At 36.4% G+C, this 14,711-nt stretch overlaps 1 protein-coding gene across 4 annotated transcripts in view; it reads right to left on the bottom strand.

The window, feature by feature from the left end:
- The window catches only part of ash1 (histone-lysine N-methyltransferase ash1), a 498,911-nt gene that overhangs the window by 466,328 nt on the left and 17,872 nt on the right, over positions 1–14,711 (bottom strand). The window lies entirely within an intron of this gene.

The raw sequence follows: 14,711 nt of genomic DNA, 5'->3' as shown, positions 1-14,711 counted from the left end.
GACTATTGTACCTAATCCCAATTACCAGTTTCGTTCTTCGTATTAATAACTCATGTTGAAATAATTCTGTACCTACTCTTTAAAAGAGTACCTTAAGTACTGTAAATTCAATCTTCACTTCTGCCAGATTCGAAAAGATAAAATTACTCAGACATGCTATAGCCTATACTGTCCATCCAAGTGGTTATGTGTTAGGGTCGTAGAAAGGGAGGAAATCACGTGAGAGTTAATTACTTAACAAGGCTCTTTTATTTAAGTTATTTTAAACAGTTGTATAATATTACGTAGACATCCAATTCCTAACAGAAATTAATGTTCTCAGAAAAGAGCTAAGACAGCCCAGCCACTAGCTGGCGAATAAAAGCTGGTGGGGGAAACTAGGATACGACGTAGGCAAATGGACGACAGTACCTGTATGAAAATGATTCAATATTGAAAGCTCTTTCATCACTGGAAAACGCGAACATATTTTTGGAATGTACTGTTTACTATGACCATAAGGCTACTATGACTGTATATGTGGTCTTGGATCTGTGTGGAGGACGGTTGAACTTCATTAGTAGAAGGGGTGGAAGTGAAGTACATTCAAAAACTCAGGTACAATAAAAATTGAAGTAAAAATAAAATGATGTCCCTGTATAAATATTTTTTCTGGTCTACCAATTCTTCCAATTCTGTAGACCACCAATCACATTCACGTTCTCTTGTATCATTTCTGGAGCAATACCTAAAACTCTAGTTCCACAATGGATACCTAAGAAAACTCAGCCAAATAATAATAATAATAATAATAATAATAATAATAATAATAATAATAATAATAATAATACGTTAAACAGTGACACCATCCTAAATTTCTCATCAATTAATTCAGCTTCAGATGATTTCATGAATAAAAATAATTATCGACAAACTCCATAATGCAAATCTAGTTTTTCAGGTAAAGCTCCCTGTAAAGCAGACTTGAATAATTTCAAGGGAAAAATTGTTCTGGGGCCGGGTATCGATCCTGAGACCTATTGAGATGGTGTTGGGTAGCTCAGTTGGTAGAGCACTGTACGTTCAACCAGACGTTCTAGGATCGATACCCAGCCCCGGAACAATTTTTCCCTTGAAAATTATTCAAACTCCATCATGTTTTGCTGTAGCACTAAAACTCCATCCTCTGTTGACTGCAGCCATTAAAATAAAAAAATATACTGGGTGTTCCATTTAAAATAAGAGAGTAGGATTTTGAGTTCTTAGTATATGGTTATCACCACATACCAAGTTTCATGTCACTCAACTACATGCTTCAAAAGTTATTTAGGTGGTGCGGGACTTTTAACTAACCCTGTATATACTTAAGTGTGTGTGTGTGTGTTTTAGCGCTGCACTCCCAATCTCATGCTTCTCTGTCTTCCCATAGATTTTCAGGAATACCTTTACCCTTCATTTCTTCATCTACATCATTCTGCCATGTTTTCTATGGTCGTCCTCTTCTTTTCCAGTTCATCACACTCTGTCTCCACCGCTTTACATGCCCATATCATATGAGTTGCTCAGTCCTAATTTCCTCCACTATAGTTTGTATTACTTCCATTTCTTCTCGAATTGTTTCATTTCTAATTCCATTCCTTATGTCCTGTTTTCTCTCCTCCAAAAGTCCATTTTCGTCGCCAATAATTTCCTCTCCTCTCTTTTTTTTAATCTGCCAAATTACTAACCCATATTGTACAACTTTCCTAACAACTGGATTATAGACTTTTTTTTTTTTCTTTTTGTAATGTGCTTATGCCATATCACGCAATTTGGTAAAGATATTGCCTTCCTTCTTTTGACATTTCTTCTTTGAATTTTCATTTCCATTCCTCCATTTTTATTAAGCATGACTCCCAAGTATTCGTAACTACCAACCTTTTTTATAATCTGTCCATCCTGTAACATTAAATCCTGCTGAATTCACGCTTAGTACGTATATTTTGTTTTTCCTATCTAACTTTTAAGCCCCTTTTGGGATAATTTTTTACTAATTTTCTCATCATGTACACGAAAACATGGTCATTTTGGAAAATAACTTGGTCATCAGCAAAATGTAAAGAATAAGTCACATCTTCCTCAATTGGTATACCCGTAAATTTACATCATAAATCATAATTCACATAATTTATCCACCACAGTCTGTCCCAAGCCATTGAGAAAGGGTGAAGGGGAGGGGTAACAACCTTGTTAAAATAAACCTGGGTTCAATGGGCCTGGCTGATAGTGCACTGTAAGGGTTACAGATACTGCTGCCTTGCAGTTAGATGTTGGCTCATCAAAGACTAAAGGAAGAAAACCTTGAATAAAAATTACCAGATTGGGGACTGTAGCAATAGGCCATCTCCCTACCTACAGAAAAAATATGACTAAAAAAAAAATCTCCACGGAATTTCAGGACATTAAACCCAGTAGCATCACAAAGTTGTTAATGCATTGTAGTGTTCTGGGTTGATTTCCAGTTTGTGGGGTGCACAATGGGCAATTTGTGCCTAAGTGCTGTAGTTATAGCCTACACTCTTAATTCAGCAGAGGATCAATAATTCAAAGAAAGCCGAACATCATGTAAGAATGAACTAAAGGAGCCTTGGTCACATACCTGCCTATCCAACAACTTCATTGCGTGAGTGGAGCAAGTGGTTACAGAATCCACAGCGGAGTAACAGCATGTCTAATCACGAAAAAACTAGCACGCCCAGGTTCAAATCTTGGTTGCGACAAGTTACTTGGTTGGGTTTTCTCTGAGGTTTTTCCTCAACCAATTGAAGCAGAATTGCTGGGTAACTTTTGGCATTGGACACATTTTGCCATCATTTCAAAATTCATTGTCACTGCTGACTGATGAATAGAAGGCTGTGTGGCAACATGTCAGGCAATCTTGACTTGTGATGACAGCATCAACAGTGCATCCATTCCATCAATTTTCACAAAGGATAATAACTTCTAAGCAATTCCTCATTCTCCCAACTCACCTGACCTTGCACCTAGCGTGTTTTAGTTTTTTTCCAATACTGGAGGAGACACTCCATGGTCACTCATTTTCCAGTCATGCCATTCTTGCATCACCAATTTTCCAGTGGGCAAACCAGACTTCTAAAGGAGTGTTTGAGTGGCACTTCAATTATGACACCAATGTTGTGAAAAATTTATGTGCACAGAGTGACAGTGCTGAGAAATAACAGTAGTCTGTAATGTATGTAATTTTTCAGAAAAAATTAATACGATACCTTAGAACTTGAATGTACCTGATACATTTCAAAAACCACCACGAATGCTATATAAAACTTTAACAAGTAGTATTTCTTAATATATTACTGTATTTGAAGAGATTCACTGTTATCCGTTTACACTGTTTCTACAGAAATTAGCTTTTCTATTGCCTGATTTAAATAAGTTTCCAATTGACAGCTGTCTCTCTCCAGAATTGTCAAGGCAAAAGGCAACCATCCTATTCGACCTATCAATTTGTACTGCTGTCAGTAACTACACAGTGTTGTCTGATGATATTAGTTTTGACTTTGAACATGGATTGTCTGCCTACTGCCTCTCCTAATCATCTCTACTTCCTTAACTATGTTTGTGGTCTCCTATCATATATTATGTTTTCGTGACAGCAATTACTTAAACAAGTGTAGTATAATATTGTTACTTACTTACAAATGGCTTTTAAGGAACCCAGAGGTTCATTGCTGTCCTCATATAAGCCAGCTATCAATCCCTATCCTGTGCAAGATTAATCCAGTCCCTACCATCATATCCCACCTCCCTCAAATCTATTTTAATATTATCCTCCCATCTATGCCTTGGCCTCCCCGAAGTTCTTCCAACTAACACTCTATATGCATTCCTAGATTCACCCATATGTGCTACAAGCCCTGCCAATCTCAGATGTCTAGATTTAATGTTCCTAATTATGTTAAGCGAAGAATACAATGCGTGCAGTTCTGTGTTGTGTAACTTTCTCCATTCTCCTGTAACTTCATCCCTCTTAACTGTAAATAATTTCCTAAGCACTTTATTCTCGTTTTATTATTTATTTCAGTGCTTTGTTTTCTTTGTGCTAGAATACACCAACACTGAAGTGATTACTTTGAAAATGAAAACAACACGTGAAAAGTCTTAGTCTTTCACAATGAGATTCTACCTAGGTCACTTATCTAGATAATATTTATTTTACAGGTGGCTTTTGAAAAGTAGGTAGCCGTAAATTATATATGGTCCCCAATTAGCAATTAGCCTTTAAACAGTGGCTTTTAAATTATGTGTGGCAAAGAACCATACCAAACATGTGACTAATACTTCGTACAATAAAAACTCAGTCTCAAATCGCAACAAATCATACAGTTACAATTATTTACTTTTTCTTTAATAGTTTTCTGCTTGGTATATACTTCATTATTTCATCTATGAGCTTATTCGATATAATTAACAGTTTTTTCAATGTTTGTAACATCTTCCTGCGCCCAGTTAATGTGCTATTCTTCCCCTATCCTCTCTGTTATTTCAATCTCCATCCTCTAGTAGGGCATGTCGATTTTTTCAACTTCAAATTCTAAAAATGTGAGGTGCTAAAAGTTGTGACTTGACATGGGTATTCAAAAGCTATTTTATTTTTTTTCAATATAACATGGTCATGCTTGGTAAATAACTACATGAGAAATAGTTTGTCAAATTTCCAGTCATTTACAATTAGGGTTATTTAAAAGTTATGAAAAAAAGTGTGCGAAACTACCTTCAAATCATTAAAACTGATTGCCAAGTACTTGTAGTTTTATTTTATAATATAATTTTTCTTATTTTCTTTTATATGTTGAATAATTTCCACAATTGCTTGTCAGTGCTATAATGGTATCTATTAACAGAACAATACTGGGGCACATTCACACATATGAGAAATCTATTTGGAAGTGGTGAAGAGTTATTGCCCACTGAGCTCTCAACTCTACAAGATGTTCTGAGATATGGGTTACTAGCAAGAGAACAAAGTAGTAAGGATGTCCGAAACTACCCAGCGGTTAGTGCCTAGTTCTCTCTGCAAAACCTGCTCACAGCACTTGATGGGAAGACTTTGTCAATAAAGAGGTGGCAAGATGTTAGACAGTGCAACAAAACTTGAAGTTATCCTTCATTGATCAAACTCCCGAATAGAGAACCTCTTATGCCACTGAGTGACCATGTCTACTGATCAAGCATGTGGGTATCGGATCGTAAAGGCCGTAAGGGCAGAAAATTCCTATGAACCTCACCATTCTTGAAATTGGTCCAGTGAGCCATTTAAGCCAACAGGCTTTGTTGCATAAGGGTTTCAAAACATGGTCTCAAGAGGAAAACTATAACAACTTAAGACTGATAATGAAATTATCATTAGTATCTGCTACCCCTGCTGGTTCTATATTTATTTTATTCGGTTATTTTACAACCCTGTATCAACATCTAGGTTATTTAGCGTCTGAATGATATGAAGGTGATAATGCCGGTGAAATGAGTCCGGGGTCCAGCACCGAAAGTTACCCAGCATTTGCTCGTATTGGGTTGAGGGAAAACCCCGGAAAAAACCTCAACCAGATACCTTGCCCCAACCAGGATTCGAACCCGGGCCACCTGGTTTCGCAGCCAGACGTGCTGACTGTTACTCCACAGGTGTGGACTGGTTCTATATGAAAGTTAAATACTCTTGGGTGGAAGGACCAAGTCACATTTTGTTTCAACTGCAACGAATTAGGCTGCCAAAGAAGGCTGTAGTGGAAGCTGTTTTGCCAACCATCAAGCACCCAGCAAAATTATTATTCAGAAGCTCTTGTGTACAGATGATCGTGAGGATAGGAAAACTGGTGTCCAGAAGATCACTGACTTGAGGGGCGGAGATTATGACACACTAGAGGTAGAAACACATTATTGACACGGCACGGCACAGAATGTGATTTCCTGTGCTGTCACGTTCTGCATTCAATGTGTGGTATTCGTTTTCTCCATTTATTCACGTTGCTTAGAATCACACTGTTCCCACGCCACAGATGGCACGTCCTCTTCAGTGTAGTACTCGTGCCTTCATGTTTAGATTTTCTGTTGCACCGGACATTGGTGGATGGTGGAGAGCACATGCAGATTCATTATGGAGTAGTATATGATAGAAAAAGTAAATCAACATGAATTTTTGTATAATTTTAAATTCTCTAATTACAGAGACTTGAACATGAGAAACATAGGATTTGAGGAAATAGGAAGAGATTTGAATATGAGCGGTGAATAGCCTACTATAATTATGTCAATTTATCCAGTATTAGTAACTAATTCATCGATTGAACTAACCTTCTTATTTCCATTATTATTATTATTATTATTATTATATTATCAGTCCACACCTGTGGAGTAACGGTCAGTGTGTCTGGCTGCGAAACCAGGTGGCCCGGGTTCGAATCCCGGTCGGGGCAAGTTACTTGGTTGAGGTTTTTTCCGGGGTTTTCCCTCAACCCAATACGAACAAATGCTGGGTAACTTTCGGTGCTGGACCCCGGACTCATTTCACCGACATTATCACCTTCATTTCAATCAGACGCTAAATAACCTAGATGTTGATACAGCGTCGTAAAATAACCCAATAAAATAAAATTATTATTATTATTATTATTATTATTATTATTATTATTATTATTATTATTGTAGTAATAGTGGGTACAGCAGTATAGATGTGACCATACATATTGAAAATGCATATTAACCATAAATATTATTAACGACTACAACAATAACTGTATCTTAATTTTGCGATCTACTTCAACGAACAACATTTAATGACAGAGCAAGAAAGCAATGAAAAAACACAGCAACAGTTGCAATAAAATTATCGCGTCGTTTATCTGCTCCATCAAGTTGCTATATATTTCCACCACAGAATGACGCTCTACGAACTGCAGGACCATCCCCATCAACAGCACAAGACATAAGTACAGGTACGCTCACAAATTGTGAGCCAATAATGGACGATTATTATCGTTAAACTATTATCAGGGTTCTTTCAGTTGTATAACAATGGACATTATTCTAGAAGCCACTTCACGTAGGTGTGAAACTTCACTGAAATATTATAATAAAGAGTTGTTTAGTTTAGTCAACTGTCCGAAGATAGGTCTGAACCTCACAAGTGATACCAACAAGACACTACTTATGAAGAGACTAGGCCAGGAGATAATGGGGTAGGGTGGCCAGTTCCTTTTCCTCCTCCATTGTATACATCGGCGACTAGATACATATTACACTAATCAGACTTCAGATGCATACAAACAATTGTTCTTCCTCTGACACAACCGTCAAGTAAGATGTACTGCCTGATAATAGATGTACAGTAATGGCAAAAAAAAAAAACCGGACCGACAGAATTATCAAAGTCCCCAAAATCAGCCACTACGCATGCCACCCCCGCATTCACAAATAGCGAAGTAATCTATTGAAATTGTTGTAGTTTCGACTGTTGACGTAGCCCATTTCGAAAGCCATTAGAAAATAATAATAATAATAATAATAATAATAATAATAATGATTTATTTAACCTGGCAGAGTTAAGGCCATACGGCCTTCTCTAACACTCAACCAGGAGTAAAGACTCCGTTACAAAAACACTACAAATTTACAAATTACACTACAATTTTACACACAAAACTGCATAAGATAATAATAATAATAATAATAATAATAAAAAAATATAAACAACAAATAAGAAGAAATCAGACATAATATATAACATACAGAAAGAAAGAAAAAAGCATAATAATAGAAAAAAGCATAATAAGCTGGTAAAATTCATGTTCTGGGAATAATAAGTTAATTAAGTAGTAAAATATCGCTGCAGTCAAAAAGTATTGGGAATAAATTTGAATAAGGAACAAAAAAAGTTTCCTTCCCAGGCAGGATTCGAACCACGAAAGTCTTAGTTACCAGTCTATCATACTGTCGCTGTGAACAAGGCTCTGAAATCAGCTACAAGGGTCGGTCCGGTTTTTTTTTACCACCACTGTACATATCACACAGAACCTCAATCAGAAATAATTAAAGAGTTTTATTTAAATTTGTGGCATGTATTCACATTAAACATACGACTAATTTTTCTCCAGTGTTCACTGCTGTTCGAAATTGAGTGTTCTGTTTCTATATTTTCTTTTTTATTAGATTGTAAATAAATTCAAATTCTTCTTTATTTATTCTAAAGTTCATACGAAAACATTGTTCCAGTTGTTTAACAAGGTATGAAATTCATCAAATTCCTCCCGTTTCAAGTTTATGTCATGCATCCACTTCCAACACTTTTTTTCCTGAATGATAATAGCCGAAACCGCATTTTCAATGTCTTCTTCAAACTCTGAAGAACTGCTGAACTACTAATCCATTCACCTTCCATCTCTGCTACAGAAAAGCTACTGAATAAAAGAGCGACAGAACTGATTGTAAGTGTGAAGTGACATGGCGTGGCGATAATGTGCACACAATGCGACACAGCACGTGCCTTCCAATTTATATGATCTCACAGGAGAACACATGCCGTGGCAATAGTGTGATTCCACCTTACGAGATCTCTCTGTATGTCCTTCCATCGTTCCTGTTGATAGACTGGTCTGATGGGGTGTATAAATCTCCTTTGACATGTAAATTGACTACAGCAGAAGTTAGTAAAGAAGTTCACTGACAAGCCCATGTAAGTTCCACAGTGGCCTTGCCATAATCAGTCTATAGAGAGGTGAGTGAAACAAGTCAAAGAGGCAGCAGATATGCACACACACGAGAAAGATGAGGGCTACATCAGAGGGCAAGAAGCAAGTCAGTGGTTTGATAGCCAAATATGAAACAAATGCAAGACTTGATGAAACTTATATAAATATTTTGTTGAGAGTTATAATTACTCATACATCTTGATTACACAACTTTTAACACTATATCTCTTCGGAATATGTATCATAAAACTTTGTGTTAAATTCTAACGTACCTTGTTTACATGTTTCGACCTATTATGGGTCATCTTCAGAACTGGTGGTTGCTGGTCTTGGTGCCTCTTACGAGGCACATATTCCGAAGTTACAATTACTTTTCCATATAATTTTTAAGATAATTAGTAACTATGATATAATGGAATATTTATGTTCAAAAACTAATGCTTTAATTGTTTCAATATTTTTTTTGTCATTTCAGAGAATTGACGTACTTACAAATGGCTTTTAAGGAACCTGAAGGTTCATTGCCACCCTCACATAAGCCCACCATCAGTCCCTATCCTGTGCAAGATTAATCCAGTCTCTATCATCATATCCCACCTCCCTCAAATCCATTTTAATATCCTCCCATCTATGTCTCGGCCTCCCCAAACGTCTTTTTCCCTCCGGCCTCTCAACACTCTATATGCATTTCTGGATTTGCCCATACGTGCTACATGCCCTGCCCATCTCAAACGTCTGGATTTAATGTTCCTAATTATGTCAGGTGAAGAATACAATGCGTGCAGTTCTGTGTTGTGTAACTTTCTCCATTCTCCTGTAACTTCATCTCTCTTAGCCCCAAATATTTTCCTAAGAACCTTATTCTCAAACACCCTTAATCTCTGTTCCTCTCTCAAAGTGACAGTCCAAGTTTCACAACCATACAGAACCAGTAATATAACTGTTTTATAAATTCTAATTTTCAGATTTTTTGACAGCAGACAAGATGACAAAAGCTTCTCAATCGAATAATAACACGCATTTCCCATGTTTATTCTGTGTTTAATTTCCTCCCGAGCGCCATTTATATTTGTTACTGTTGCTCCGAGATATTTGAACTTATCCACCTCTTCGAAGGATAATTCTCCAATTTTTATATTTCCATTTCGTACAATATTCTGGCCACAAGACATAATCATATACTTTGTCTTTTAGGGATTTACTTCCAAACCTATCGCTTTACTTGCTTCAAGTAAAATTTCTGTATTTTCCCTAATCGTTTGTGGATTTTCCGCATAGACAAGCAGCTGATGTAACCCATTCAATTCTAAACCCTCTCTGTTATCATGAACTTTCTTAATGGCATATTCTAGAGAAAAGTTAAAAATTAACGGTGATAGTGCATCTCCTTGCTTTAGCCTGCAGTGAATTGGAAAAGCATCAGATAGAAACTGGCCTATACGGACTCTGCTGTATGTTTCACTGAAACACATTTTAATTAAACTAGTTTCTTGGGAATACCAAATTCAATAAGAACACTATATAAAACTTCTCTCTTAACCGAGTCATATGCCTTTTTGAAATCTATGAATAACTGATGTACTGTACCCTTATAATCCCATTTTTTCTCCAATATCTGTTGAATACAAAAAATTTGATCAATAGTTGACCTATTATACCTAAAAGCACCTTGATGGTCCCTAACAATTTCATCTACATATCAGTGGCGTATACTGGTTTAAGGGCCTGGGCTACCACTGACCCTATTATTACACAAAATATATTTTAAAATCTCTATAATAAAATTCCTTACCTATTTATATATGAATTTCAGACGTCTTGATTGGGACGAAAATACTTTGATGACTTCGTCATTGAAATTACAGTTGGGCCGCTTGCAAAGTTTGTGTAGAAATGACTTTTCAATGGACATCAGTGCCAAGCCGGATAAACGTTCTTGTGTATGAGTTGATCTACAGTAGGATTTTATTCTCTTCAACGCAGAAAATGTTCTTTCTACTGATGCTGACGTAGCTGGTATTGTCACAATTAATGTTGCCAATTTAAGGACTTCAGGAATAACTTGGTTCAGCTGGTTTTCATATATGGCAGATAATATTTCATGGATAGGTTTGTTCGAAAAATCAAAGACCTCTGCTGAATATATTACACTTAATTCATTTTTCAAACATACTTGATCAAAGTGACTGTTATAGGACTGAAATAATTTGTTTAGTGCCTCATTCGGGAAGTTTTCTCTATAAGCAGAAAATTTTTGAGAATCTAGACTAAAGCTTTCCATAATCAGAAAATCTGTCAGTAATTTCCATGTGCATACGATCTAGTATGCTGTAGTACAGCTACCTGTATTTCAATTCATCATCTCCTTTTCTTCGCTTTAATGGTGGTTCCATTGTATAGGCTGAAGAATTTTCATTTTCCATATTACTCCATATGGACGGAAACCCACTACGTCTGAACTCGAATATAGTATTTTTTAACTTTGATACCTCTTGCAAGCAGTATGCTATGTCTAGACTTTTTGTCTGAAGAATATTGTAGAGCACATCTGTATGTGCGAACACTCTAGCGTAGACTTCAAGAAGAAATATATTCTGAAACTGTGTGAAAAAATACAAATATCCTTGAGCCTGCACAAATACATCATCAACCCAGTTTTCTTCAGAGTCATTACAAATGATATTTTCAAAGAAAGCAGTCAGTTGTTCTCTGTATTACTTTACTGTATTTACAAGCCGAGATGTAAAATTGCATCTAGTTGGTGCTACTTTTGGGAGTTTCTTTTTCATAAATTCTTGAGTTTTTCTGATCTTTTAGGAGATGATGAGAAAAATGCAGCTAAACCCGACAGTGTTTTGAAAAAAAAATGCGGCATTCTGGAATGGATGAAGTAGTTTGTTACAAAACTAAATTGAGAACATGGCTGTAACAATGGACAAATAGTGTTTGAGGATACTTTCCTTGAACTTTTGTTTTTAAGCCATTAATATTTTCCGCCATAACTGAAGCACCATTGTATGTCTATGCAATTAACTTATTGCCGACACTGTATTCTGCTATAACACCTTCCACATGCTGAAACCAAGCAGCAGCAGTTTTGCCCGAACTGACATTTGTGAATCCTATAAACCATTCTTGAACATTGGCAGTACTATCGACGTATCTTAAAACAGTGGACAATTGACTCTGATTAGAGCAGTCACTTGTTTCATCAACAACAATGGCCGCTAAAGGTGCTTCTTCTATTTCAGATTTTATGTTCTTTATCATAACCCCACTTATAGCAAATATTAAGTCATTATGAATTGCGGGAGAAGTACCACGAAATACTGTTGAACTCTCAAGATGATTGGCCAGTAAATGGTCAAATTCACTTAAGGAACTTAAATATTCAATATAATTTCCTCTATTGTCTGATTCCACACTCTCATTATGATCCCGAAAAGCCAATTCTTGTTTTCCTAGAAAGCAGACTGTGTTAATAAGATGCAGTAAAATCTCCCGATTTTTTTTCCACAGGAGCATTGTGTTGGCTGATATGTAGAGCTTTTTGCTTATCTAGCTGTAAATCAATTCTTGTCTTCCCAAAGTTTGCAAAGTTCATGCTACTACAAATATGAGCTTTCGATTTGTCGTGTTTTAGGACTGCCGTTCGAAGGGAGTTGATATTAGAAAACCCTCTTTTAACCACACATTAGTTTCGCGGCTAAATAACAAACATGGCCAGCAAAATAGTTTAGACAGTTTAGAACTACCACACAACCAATTCCACTTACCATATGATGTTGAAGTGAAATGGCGTGTGTACTCACGCTGTTTTTCTTTTACGTCCATGGACAAATTTAACTCAGGAGTTGGTCTTTCCATTTTCACAATTTCAACTTCCTCGTATGTACGACGGTTAAAAGGCACTTTTAATAAACCTTCTATTACACAGTCATTTTCAACACAAACCTCTCCAGAAACTTGTTCTGCCATATTTTTCACAATATCACTTAATTGGGAAATTAAAAACTTAATAATTCACAATTAATATAACTCTTAGACACTCGAACAAATCACAAATTTAAAATACTGCACTGCAAGAACACAATTACATTAATGAGCTAGCGTGCTAAGCGTACTGTTGCTTCGCGCCTGCGAAGAAACCGATCACGAGAGCGGCAACTCACCCGGCCTTACACTGCACGTTGGAAACAGAAGAGAGCGGGGGGATGAGCAGTTGTGCAACCGGACAGCGTGCGCGGTACGGTCACAGGCTACCTCACGTAGCAAGCGGTTTCTCCAGTGATGCCGCCTTGACAACTTGTTTCTTTTCGAGAGCAGAGAGCGCATATAAATCTAACAATTACTTTAATTTTAATTACTGTGGTAAAACTAATAATACAAAATTATTATATTATGTTATATTATAAACTTTTTATTTTGTAATTTCCTTGGGCTACGCCGGTAGCCCCGGTAGTCCGCAGAATACGCCCCTGCTACATATGGAGTTAATCTTCAGAAAAGAATATTGGACAAAATTTTGTACGATGTTAACAAAAGTGATATTCCTCGAAAGAGTCTTGTCCCCCTTCTTAAAAATAGCTACAATTATGGATTCCTTCCATTGTTCTAGTACCATTTCCTTTTCCCAAATAGCAAATACAATAAATACTTATAAATTTCGCTAGGTAATGTGCTTTCACCCTCTTGTATTAATTCTGCTGGAATTTAATCGATACCTGGAAACTTATACTTTTTCTTCTATTGCAATTTCGACTTCAGAAAGTGTGGGTTCGGTATAAATGGCTCAACAGTTTGTATTTGAATTTCGTCTCGATCATTTCTATTTGCCCTATGTATATTTAGTAGTTTCCCAGGATAGTTCCTCCATCTGTTCAGGATTGAATGAAAGTCTGCAAGCAAGTCACCATTCTCGTCCTTGATCACGTCAGAGAATTGACTATAATGTTTATTGTCTTTACTCTTCAGTACTGTTTCAGCATGTCTCACACTGTGGCATCGTAGTCTAAGGCATCCTGCCTAGAACTTACATTACAGACTACGTGCTGGTTCGAGTCTAGATGGGAGAAGAAAGTTTCTCATGAAATTTTGGCCAGGAATGGGATTGGTAACCATCCAGCATCGTAATGCACTTGGAGAGCTACAATAGGTAGAAGAATTTGGTTACGAAAGCCAGCTAGAACAGCTGGGGGATCTTCATGCTAACCACACAATACCTCCTTTCTGGTTGAATGATCGTCTACTTCTGCTTTGTCATGTGGAAGTGAGGTCAACAGCCGGTTGGTGAGTCTAGGCCGTTAAAGGACCATAACACCACAGATTATTATTTCTGATTTAGTACGATATTAATGATAATGATATGATTCATGTTAAAAAAATAAAATGTTTATCTTTTTTTGGCATTTTCTGCAAGTAAATTAAAATTTCATTTCTTTCATCAAGAGTCAATTAAGTGATTTTCCATCAAATGTAAATTTACCAACACTGTTTTCACAACCCTTCATTGCAGAAATTGTAAAAAGAATTGATTTTACCCTCTTAAATTACATGCCCTAATCCACTAGTCTTTTTCTCTTGCATGCTGCTAATGTCATCCAACATCCAAATAATTTGAGACTGTCCCATTTTTCTTCTAACAAGTGAAACTCATTGTAGTATTTTCTTTGAAAATCTATTAACTGCCATCCATTTTTACGTGCCCATACTCTTTTAACTGTTTTTATGAAGCTTTTTATTGCAACTTGAATCTTACCTAACTCTTCTAGAAATTCTTGCATAAGTGTCAATGCCAGAAACCGATTTCTGCCGAAAATAATGTTGAATTTGTTCTTGATTTTTAACTTCAAAGATTGTGCTCAGTATGTTATGTGCTCTTGCAATTGAGGTGGTTAGAAGTGAAGTGGTGTAAGTGATATTTATAAAAAAAAATTTAAGTGAATCCAGGATAAACTAAAGCATTTAAAATTTCAGTGGTAAAGCGATATA

The sequence above is a fragment of the Periplaneta americana genome, chromosome 15 (assembly GCF_040183065.1).
Source record: "Periplaneta americana isolate PAMFEO1 chromosome 15, P.americana_PAMFEO1_priV1, whole genome shotgun sequence".
In the NCBI taxonomy this organism is placed as follows: Eukaryota; Metazoa; Arthropoda; class Insecta; order Blattodea; family Blattidae; genus Periplaneta; species Periplaneta americana.
This window is presented reverse-complemented; position numbering and strand designations above follow the sequence as displayed.